The sequence below is a fragment of the Adiantum capillus-veneris genome, chromosome 2, assembly GCF_014529385.1.
Source record: "Adiantum capillus-veneris isolate H3 chromosome 2, ASM1452938v2, whole genome shotgun sequence".
Taxonomy (NCBI): Eukaryota; Viridiplantae; Streptophyta; class Polypodiopsida; order Polypodiales; family Pteridaceae; genus Adiantum; species Adiantum capillus-veneris.
In genome coordinates, this window is record NC_140932.1 from 77,752,383 (window position 1) to 77,764,194 (window position 11,812).

The 11,812-nt window shown below is 41.1% G+C and overlaps 2 pseudogenes; both read right to left on the reverse strand.

The window, feature by feature from the left end:
* Positions 1-330: 330 nt before the first annotated feature.
* LOC147463029 (uncharacterized) lies at positions 331-928 on the reverse strand (annotated as a pseudogene).
* A 5,187-nt stretch (positions 929-6,115) lies between these two features.
* Positions 6,116-6,670, reverse strand: LOC147463030 (deoxyuridine 5'-triphosphate nucleotidohydrolase pseudogene; annotated as a pseudogene).
* Between the last annotated feature and the right edge of the window lie 5,142 nt (positions 6,671-11,812).

An 11,812-nucleotide genomic window follows, 5' to 3' on the forward strand; every position in this document is an offset into this window, starting at 1 on the left:
ACTTTTTATTGAAGAGTAGAAAAATACTTATATGCATACTGGCGGAACTGGATTATTGAAAGCAAAGAGACTCCTATCTGTGTTGCAGGCTGTGATAAATGGTCGGCCCTGCCGAGCAGTTTTGCCTGCTGTGCCAATGAAAGATAGGCGATGAAGAAATTTGCATGACAAACTATAGGCCTTGCCTATACTTGCTGCACTGTAACGAGAAATCGTCCTATGCACCTCCATGAAATGGTCATACCATACAGTTGTAAAAATGTCCCCAATGAATATGCTCCTAGCATACTCCAAATGCTGCTGAATCACATGAATCGACTTGCTATGTTTTCAAACTCCTGCATGATGCATGAGCACACATGCCATGCTTTTCGTATCATGGTGGTGTATAGCTTCCATCAAAGCGCTAAAGAGCCTCGAATCGGCGTCCCCTAGTGATGTCGGGCATTTGATTGGAAATCCATGGCGAAGGTAGAAACCGTGTTTCCATAGCCTCATGGTGAACTGGAAGCCTTGCTTCCCTAGCACTTCTGCATGCATGCCTTGGAAAAACCACCGTTGCCTCTCTTCGAGACACTCATGCATCGTAGCAAACCGATCAGTTAGTCCGTGAATGGCCCTTATGGAGCATTGTGTGGAGCCATGGCTCCTGCAACTGTTGCATGCAACCTTGGGTGGCCCGGCTTCTCCGGGACCCCTTGGGCACCCCATGTGTGGGACAAGGCCCTAGGAGTGCCCCATGGGCACCCTAGGCGCCCACACTACGGCCAACCCCTAAACGAAGTAAAAAATAAACAACCTTCAGCGATGGCGGCAAAATAAACTGCGCAGGGAAAAACTCCAACATGCCGATCCATGCGCTGCTCCAGCCACCTCCATCATGTGACGAAAAACCCCCCTCAGGCCAGGGCAAAGCTGCAGAAAGCATGCAGGTCCAATTTCGTGCATGTCGAATATTGCAACTTTGTGCATAGAAGTGGTCTGTCCCACGTGGAGTTTGGCCCCGAGCTCTGTGTAGATATCCGATCACAAGAATGAGAGAGAGAGAGAGAGAGAGAGAGAGAGAGAGAGAGAGAGAGAGAGAGAGAGAGAGAGAGAGAGAGAGAGAGAGAGAGAGAGAGAGAGAGAGAGAGAGAGAGAGAGAGAGAGAGAGAGAGAGAGAGAGAGATCGCCATGCTTCCAGAGAGAACGCCATGCATAGTTGAACGCGATGCTTCCCTCCTCCATACCTCCCTGCTGCCCCCTCCTCTCCACCTTGCTCTGATACCAATGTAAGACCAGCGGGTAGACAGACATGCGAATAACCTCCCAACCATCCTATATATAGGCCCCTGGCCCTCTTCCATATATAGAGCCCTTTACTGCATGTGTGTCCGGCACATTGCCCGGGCCGTGCCCGTCTAGTCCTACCCTTGGCATGACACGTAGATTCTCACATGCAACTTCTATGTCTAAATTCTTCCTTTTTGAGTGGTGATTTCCAAATTTTTAGTTCGCCATTGAGCTATCAATATTTCTTTGTGTCCATTGATAATGCACACATAAAAATGGTCCAAATATTATCCACAATCCGTCCATTCCAATTTATCCAATTTTCACATTTAATTGCAAACTCATCATACCTTGAAACATATTGAGAATTAAATCCAATTTTTTTTTGTCAAAGATGTACCACACCAATCTCCTTTTCTTTCACATTGCTTCCAATTGAGGATTACTAGATCTCACACTCTTAATTGGGAAAATTTTACGCATTGAAGTCGATTTCCAATCCATCAATTGCATAATGCACATATCTTATATGGATGATCAAACTTCCTTGACCCAATTCAAGTCTGATTTAATAGCATGCTCATCTTCATTTTCTCAAATCTCTCAAACCCGATTGGATTTGGTTTAAATTTTCATGGCTACACGAGTGAATTTTGAGTACAATTACACACACAAATGAATGCAATCATTGCCATGTTCATCACATTGTTCAATCATTAGCATGGAAATACACTAAAATTCCCCACAATTGATCATCAAGTGAGTGATCTATCTCAATCTTCAAGACAATTGTGTCACACACATCAACTATTTGGCCAAATTAATAATCATAATTGGTTAAAAATACCAATTATTCATTCACCCATTGGATTGCACATTCCATTGATTGGAACACACCCAAATTTAGGCCAAAAATCTATGCAAACAATCCATCAGTTTCACATTGCAATGTTAAAACTACATACTTGATCTAGCATAAACAAATGCATGCGTGCTCAGTTTCTCAAAATCAATCTTAATTTTCCTTAATCAAGCAATGCACACACTAGAAAATTAAGCACAAAAGTCCAAATTTGGCTCAATTGGCAATGCATTCAGGCTTACACCTAATAATTTCACACACATTTGATGCACATTTTACAATCAAAAACCATTTGGGTGCCCCAATTGACCATCATCATTGAAAATCAAGTGGTCTTGGATGGGCGCACACACTCAAATTTTGCCCAATTTTTTGGTAATTAGGCTTATCCAATGATGGGATTATCCTAGCATTCACATCAATTACATGATTGCACACTCATATATCATCAATTCCATCAATTTTTATTCATCCACACACTCAAAATTAGGTGCACACACACTTGAATTTTTTGGCAATGTTTTCCCTCTTTGGTGCATTACACACACAATGATTTTCATGCACACACATGAATTCTTGTTGCAAATCAAGCTTAATCTTGACACATACATCATTCATTAGTCAAAATTGACCATCAATTTCATTCCAAAACAATCAAATTAGGCTCTCAAAAGTATGTCAATTGATTTACACACCTAATTTTAGCAATAAATTAGTAACACATTGGGATCAAATTAATCACCCAAAATTTAAATCGAGTAGGTCAATGCACTTACAATCGATTGCATCCAAGCTAATCCTTGCTCCATGTGATGATTCCACCATGCACACACATGTGTAGCTCTTCCAAATTAGCCAAGAAATTGACCATTGAAGGCCAAAAATCACACTCAAATCATCGAATTAGGCATGAATTAGCACAAAGAAACTTAATAAAAGTGTTGATTCCACCTTCTATAAGGGGATTAATCATATAATACACATCAAATGTTAGCGGCTAGATTAATAAGATTAGTAAAAATTAGCATGGTATTAGTACAATTAGCATATAAATGAAGCGAAATTAGTAATGATTAGTGTGAAATGAAGATGGAGAAGATGGCAAGCTTAAGCATTGAAGTATGGCTCTTGGTTGAATTTGCATTCCATAGCCAAAAGTGTTGGTGTAGTCTCTCACTTCTCACAAGCTTGGAGAACGAGGTCAAGTGAGAATGATCCAAGTTGCTTCCCTTGATTGAATTTCAACTTTTGGTATACCACGCATTTTGAAACATACTCTTGTATGTTTAATTTTCATGGTAGACCAACAGAAATATATTTCTACTCCTTGAAGAGTAGACTATGGATCCCCTTTTTGCTCCGCATAAGGAGAAGTATGGAATTCATACATGACTTTCTTATTGTAAGGGTGAGTAACACATAGCCTATTGCCATTTGGAAGATAACCATCCATCAAGGTGAATGGTTTTTTTTTCTTTCCTAATGCAAAGACTGTAATTACATACTTAAAGTCTCAGCCAGTAGCATACTCATTTATCATAAAAGATAGATGATTGTGAGTTGCTATAGACACCACATTTACCCTTGGTCGTTGTGAAAGTGCATCGACCACTTGATTGTGCTTGCCAAAAATGTGAGCAATATGAAATTTAAAATGCAAAAGAAAATTTTTCCACCTCATTTGTTTGTTGGAGAGCTTGGTTTGCGTCATGAAGTTATTGAGGCTTTGTGATCCATTCGTAGGATGAATAGAGTCCCCAAGGGATAGTGTTTCCACGTGTTTAGGGCATATAGAATAGCTATTAGCTCTTTTTCGTATTTGCCCAATACTCACTTATCGAAGTTGAGTCTTCGACTCTCATATGCTATGGCATACACTTCTTGAAGAAAAATAGCTCCAAGGCAATTATCACAATCACCACATTGGACCTCAAATGGCTTTGAATCTAGTAGTGTGAGTACACGTTGATAATGGGCTTGCTATTAGTGAGAATTTTTTTAGTGAAGCATCTATAGTATGCACACATACCTATGAAGCTTCGTACCTCCTATAGATTCCTTGGATTAGGCCATCCTTTTATTATCTCTAACTTTGTTTGATCCATACGGGTGCCATCTTTAGAGATAATGTGACGTAAATATTGAATCTCTTGTAGGAACAGTTCACTTTTCTTTTGATTAATGAAAATCTTATTCTCTCTCACAACTTGAAAGATTACCTGGAGGTGTCTCTTGTACTCCTCAAGAGAATTTGAATGGCTTGAAGATTTTTATCCATCATGAGTTTGAATGCGTCTAAAGCATTTGTCAGGCCAAAACTTGTAAATTATGAAATAGATCTTCTATCTACAGCATGGGAGAACTATTTTTGCTAGTAATCTTATTTAGTGCACTATAGTTGACACACATGGGATATGTGTCGTCTTTCTTTTTCACTAAAAGCAATGGTGAAAAAAATGGAGAGGAGGTAGACCTCACCGTGCCTTTTTCCACCAATTCATGCACTTGACTCATGATCTCCTCTTGTTGAGCTCGTGAAACTTGATAAGGAGGCTTGTTAGGCAGTGAGCTTCTTGGTAGGAGCTCAATTGCATGGTCATCAACCCGAGGGATTCACCATGGAAAACTTACCGCACCACGTAAGTGCACGGGAAGGGGGTTTTTTACAAGCTACATAAGCGTATAAGTTAGGGGAAAGTGCCCCAATAATTTATCTACCAAGCTAAAAAATAAGGGAGGGGGACTATCATATTTAGGGGCGGGGGGGGGGACTGACCCAGGTTAATTACTTGTAATGTCGATTGGTCACCGATGTGCACTAGAACTAGGATTAATTTAAAGGAAGCTTTTTATCAGGTCACACATCAAATTTTGCATCAAGCCGATCATAGATAAAGGTTGATTTGGAGCAGGTTAAGGGTTGATTTACACGAGTCTTACCAAGCACCGAGCAAACTCTACCAAGCGAACACAAAAACCGAGCGAGAGAGAGAGAGAGAGAGAGAGAGAGAGAGAGAGAGAGAGAGAGAGAGAGAACCCCATGAAAATAATCTCATGGTTTTAAATTTATAATCCATGCGCTTGTCAACCCATCTCCCCAAACCCTATGTCATATTACTCAAGGGTATTTAATTATCTTTTCCTTAAAAGTGGTCATTATTAACCGTGGCAGGCAGAGGGACTTACAACAGACAATAGTGGTAGGTTGTCCAAGTTTGTATTGATTGGCATTGCTGCTAGCAGGGAGTGATTAGGCACAGTGCCTATCAAATGTTCTAAACAATTTTCAGGCCTTTTAAAGCTATTTAAAAATGCTTCTTTTTACCCTTCCTTTGGAGGCATGCCTTTAACAAAAATAGCACGCACATAAAAAAGCTAATTTGTCGAGCACAAAGAGAGGAGAGCAAGGAGTGCAAGGTATGCTGCTACATTTCTCTCTCTCTCTCTCTCTCTCTCTCTCTCTCTCTTTCAGCAGCAATGCAAAGAGATGAGAGCAAGGAGTGCAAGGTATGTTGCTACAACTCTCTCTCTCTCTCTCTCTCTCTCTCCCATGAAAAAAAAGACTTATTTTGTCTCTTACTTTGAGTGTGTGAGCAATTCTCTCTCTCTCTCTCTCTCTCTCTCTTTCTCTCTCTCTCTCTCTAAACAAAAAGAAAAGCTTATTTATGAGCTGGCTATGTATAACGAGATGAAAAGGCCACATAAGTTGAAAGTGATTTCAAGATTCACCGTAAAAGATACCACCACAAACGAGAGAAAGAAACTGATGTGCCTTTACTTATGCTGCTAGCATGTATAGGTTAGTTTGAAAAGAAACAAAGGTGGAATCAAGGATGATGCTTGTGCCTACATTGAAAGGGAAGGGGAAGTGGAGGCAGAGTCGACATCGAACAGAACCAGCCTCAAAGCAGGAGGTGAAGGCGGCGGGGACGAAGTAGGGAGGGAGGCGAAGACGAAGCAGGACAAGAGTAACCCGCTCTTTCACCATATAACAACTACTTCTAAATCATCCACTTCCATAACCTCTGGTTTTAACGATCCTTTCAAAAATAAGGTGAGCAACACGATTCTCGGCATTGGTAGTAAAGTCATGATCAGAAAATTGAAGAGAACCACCCCAACGGGTCGACCACGGTAATCGGCATCGATCACTCCTACCGCAACATCAGATCCATGCGCTAAGCGTGCATATGTCCCTTCTGGAATTGCAATGGAGACGTCAGTTTTGATAAGAGCTTTCCACGAGCAGGTACAACATCATCATATGCACTGGAAACGTCATAACCTGCAGCCAAGGTGGAGCCGCAAGAGGGGGTGATCACGTTCGTAGAGAGCTTCTTAACGAGGAGTATGGTGGGTGGTGCCATTGGAGACAGGTACCTCTAGCTTGGCAAGCTTGAGGATGGGTTCCAGCGGCTCTGCTGCTTCCATGGTGAGCTTCTTCATGAAAGAACTTGTCGGTGAATGCACAGAGGATCGATGAAGCTGCAAAAGGTCTCTCTCTCTCTCTCTCTCTCTCTCTCTCTCTCTCTCCATCGGCAAGTTAGTGACAGCCTTGCTCCATAACTTGACGGCCTTATTCCAAAACGATGAAAATCATCTGAAGTTATATTGAGGTGGGTCGTCAAGCATGGGCACCGAGGAGGTGGGAGAACTAGCCTTCGAGTACACAGGCAGCGATTTCGCGCAGCAGGGCCTGGTGTAGCTAGGAATATCACAAAAGTTCAATTGGGACATATTCCCTAACTACTCCGTGGCAGCGCGGAAGCAGTTAATACAGAGTCCCGAGCATGGGCATCGAGGAGATGGTGCCAAGGACTAGCCTTTGACATAGGGAGCGAGTTCACGTAGCAGGCTTGGACGTGTAGGAATAGCACTCAAGCTCATTGGGACACACTCCCTAACTACTGCGTGGCGGCGCGGAAGCAATTAGCATAGAGTCCCGATAAAGAGAAGTAGCCAGTTTACGTAGCCTGCCTGGTGTAAGATGAGCACACAAGTTCAATCAGACACACTCCTTAACTATTCCTCATCGGCGCGGAAGCAATCAAGATAATGTCCCAATTAAGAGAAATAGGCAGTTCTCGCAGCCTAGGAGGAGCACAGATACACTCCTTAACTATCCCGCATCGACGCGGAAGCAATTAAGATAGAGTCCCATTCAGGTCACCCAAAAGCGTACTGAACTTCAAACAACTTAATCTCAATGTCCTTGTCTCTTGAACATTCCGAGTCGGCGAAGAGGATATTAGGCAACTGGATAACCCTTGACTCTTGAGCATTCCTAATAGGCACCGAGGCTATTAGGTAAGTGAGCTTACTTTGATGTTCTTATTTATCGTCCATGTGTTAATCTTTGTCGATCCTATCTATCCGAACATGGTTATTCAGCATACCATGTCGGTGCGAAATAATTTAAGGCATGATCCCAATTAACAAAAATGAGCTAATGCTCTCAAAGTAAATCCTCAATTAAATGAGAAAAAAAGGCATAAATATCTTTATTTACTCTTTCATGTACCACATATAAACCTTTCCTCACGCTCTAACTCGTTGACAAGTTGGGAATTTTTAAAATGAAAAGAAGCAAGTTTGTTAGGCAAGCCCCCTTACCTTGCTTAACCGCGTGCTCCTATCCCTTGCTACCCTAAACTGGGACTTTATTCTAAATTGTCCTATGTAGACGCGAAATCAGCTAGGGTAGTGTCCATGTGGTTTTTGTTACATTTGTAAACATGAAGAGTCATGCTTTGACGTCGTTTTGGTGAATTACATGCTCTACACATAGTTGAACAATGCGACGTGACGATGGCTAGGGTTGGAAAACAAAAAAAAAATGCAGCTCTTTCAAGAATTTATGAAAATAACATAGATGTAGCTTGAGACATTGAAGAGGTTTTAATGATAATAAGTTGAGAGAATGCATATTAGAAGGAAAATGGAGCATAGAGGCGTAGTTCATTAACATTATGGAGGAAAATTAAACCCGAAAGTAAGTTGAGAGAGGTGTAGTCGATTGAGGTTCGGGAAAAAAACACAACCTCTTGAAATTTTCTTTCCCTAGGTTTTGGCCTTTTCAAACTTAGTAGCTTGAAGAGCATGGAACATGTAAAAAAACACCGATGGTTTGTCTTTTCCAAGAGATTGTGGTTTGTAAAAATTGGTCTTTGATTTGCTCCATGCCCTTTGAGTAGGTGTGTTGTAATTCACACTTTGAAGAAGTGCTAGTGTCACAGCTACACAAGTGATTTCATAAAGACCAATGTCTTTTTAATAACCAACTGAAGCACACATACTTGCATATTTAGCCTCGGAAAGATTTTTTGTTCTTGGGACAAAAGCGTCTCACTCGTCTTGAGCAACAAATATGTCTCCCTAGTGTGGCGCTACAACATCCCACCATGACAACCAAGTTTTCAATGTTGGAATCTCATCCAAAATAGCATGTCATGTTCTCCATAACTATTCGAGTTAGTCCTTGCACACTTTACTGCATGTTCATATGGTTCATGTAACAAATTCTAGCACAATATTTTATGTTGAATAATCCATAGGACCACGGTGGTAGACTTGGCAGCAGCCAGCTTTATCAACAATCAATCAGTTTCTGCATCGAGTAGAAAACTTGTTGATGTAGTTCAATCAACACTTCTAGAAATGCAAATACCAAGTCGAGAGTTGAATAGTGGGCAATGTGGAACACAACCTAGTTCTTTTTGTGCTAGATTCAGAGATGGAAAGCATGTTAGATGGAGGTCAAAATTAACCAAAGACTTCAATGAGAGGATAGCATTGGGCCGAAGCATGCAAGCACAGTAAGTGAAAGAGGTTATACTAGTACCTAATGTGTTGCATTGCTGACTTCCCTCGATGTACTTTTGAGGATTTCCAAAAAGAGACAACAAGTACCTCACGTACCTGCCTTGCAAACACATGTACTTTGTGTATTTTTGAGTCCTTGGGTTGGATTTTGTAGCTCATGTATTTGTGCATCAGGCGTAGCACTGACAAAAGTAGAGTTGTTCTAGGGATTGTGAGTTTGTGTGGGTCTAGAGTTCTAGCATAGCAACAGCTTTTTGAGATAAGTTTTATGGTCCTCTATGAATTGGCTATTTTTTTGGATTTCCTGTAATTTCCATTGCAAGATGTCTGCCTATTTTACTTGCAATGTTTCAATAGCTTATGTTAATTAATCAATTAGGAATTTATATTGTCACAATGACCACCTTCTATTGATTGACCATTTTGTTGGACTGCCTGCACTTGACCTTATGGTGGGGCTTAATATAAAAATGCTTTTTTTGTTACAATTCTCTTTACTTTTGCCAGAAAAATGTTGTGCTCAGTTTTTTCCACTCGGTGTATGGATTTCCTCGATTTACACCAGCTTTGGATGGGTCAGAATTGGAGAGTAGACAGAGTGCGGGTTGATCGGGCACATAGTTTGAAAATCAAACTAAGACACATTGAGGATACATCTAGTTATCAATAGAAGTGGTTCCTTAGTACATTTTCAGTCACTACGCTACACAATCTTTGACTAGTTTTACTCCATTAGATCACGTGAGACCTAAATTTTATAGGTAAAATAGGGGTATGATAGTTTTCTTCATTGATTTTTGTATAAGCTTAGAAAGGGGGGTCATATCCCTAATATGAGTCGTATATAGGGGTTTTATCAAAGTTGTCCACTCATAGGTGGCGTCCCATTTTTTATATAGAGTGAATCTTCCTCTCGATTCCCTTTATTGCAGGGATATGGTGTTCCCTGACTCATGAGCATCTATGTACATGCTCTTTTCCCTGAAGGTGAAGTAGATTCTCCTTTTAGGGAACTTCATGCTTGGATCCATGCGGTTAAACCATGGTGCCCCAATGATAACATTCTCATGTTTGAGAGGGGACATGAAGAAATCCTTTTTGTCAAGATAGCTTTGGACATGAAGCCTTAATTTTCCAATTAACGAAGTAATTGAGACATCTTGTCCCTTGAAGCTCCATGACTTGGGGCCATGGGGTTCTTACTATACAGGTGTTTTGTGGTGGGTATGTGTACATCCCATGGCCTTGGAGATATAGGGTGCTCGCTACATGTGTTTTGTAACGGGTATGTGCACATCCTATGGCCTTGGGCCCATAGTGTGCTAGCTATAGGTGTTTTGTTGCGGGTATATGTACATCCTATGGACTTGGGACCATAGGGTTCTAGCAATAGGTGTTATGTATATGTATATGGGGCCATAGGGTGCTAGGTATAGGTGTTTTGTGGTGGGTATATGTACATCCTATGGCCTTGGGAGCATCGGGTACTAGCAATAGGTGTTGTGTGGCGGGTATATGTACATCATACCATAGGGTGCTAGGTACAGGTGTTTTGTGGCAAGTATATGCGCATCCTATGATGAAAACATCTTGGAATCCATTTAGAAACGTAGACAAGTCTAACTCTTCTTGATTCCTACCATTTTTGTTTGATAAATCATTAGCGTCATTAGTGGATTCTTTGACAAAAATCATGTACGCAAAAATCGAGCTTTTCATTGACTTATTAAAAGTTGGTGAATTTATAAGTGGTATAGTACAAACAGACTCATTAGCATTTATATATATGTTCTTTCCCCTCTAGGTGAGGTAGACTCTCTTTTCAGGAAACTTCAAGTTGGCAACCATGCGATCAAACCATGGCACCCCTAGGATAGCATCCGAGCATGTTGGAGAGGAGAGATGAAAATGTCTTCTTTGTCGACATAGCTTTGGACATGAAGCCTCAACTTCCCAATCAAGGGAGTAAGGGAGGCTTGCTGTTCCTTGCTGGCCAACTCCGTTGATATGAAGTTGTGAGTAAATCCAGGATCAAACAAGATGAAGGCATCATGCTCCCTTACCTTTCCCCAAGCATAGGAGAGAGATGATCCTTTGCAATGAGCATCCTCTTTTGGAGCTACGATGGTGGAAGCCCTAGCAGTCTCATTGCGAGCATTTTTCTTGGGGAAAGAACGATAGCCATTTCCTTGCTCCCCACACTTAAAACACTTATGGTCCTTGCAAAAATATTCAAGCTCTTCATGAGAGAGTTTGTTTTAACTTTGTAATCTCCCTTCTCCTTGGAACTATTGTTGTTATTGTTGTTGTTGTTGTTGTAGGAAGTGCCTTGGAAGAATTTTGGGCATTGGTTTCCCTTTGCATCATTTTTGTCTTTGTTTTCCATGGATTTGACATTCCGTCTAGCCATGGTGCGGTGGATTACTTCGATGATAGAACCAAGCTATTGGGAGTCGACATACTCGGCTATTTTTTCAGGTAATCCTACACAAAATTGTTGCTTTTTCTCCACGAAGTCTATCTTTTGGAAGACAATAGCCTTGAGATGTAAATCCCAAAACTTTTCCATATATTTGTGAATAGACTCATGTGAGAGAATCTTCAAACTACGCCATTCGGTAAATACTTTGTCCTTTGCATTGCTTGAAAGGAATTGCTTCATGATGGAGACTGATAGAGCTTTCCATGTCTTTGGGGCTTCACCCTTTCCACAAAGGCTAGCCCACCATTGACGAGACAATTTTTGAAAGTGCATAGCTACATAAAGTAGCTTAGAGGACTGCGTGAAGCCCTGGTCTCCAAAGGCCTCATCAAATTGTTGGTTGAAGGCCAATACTTTGTCGCTGGCACCAAAGG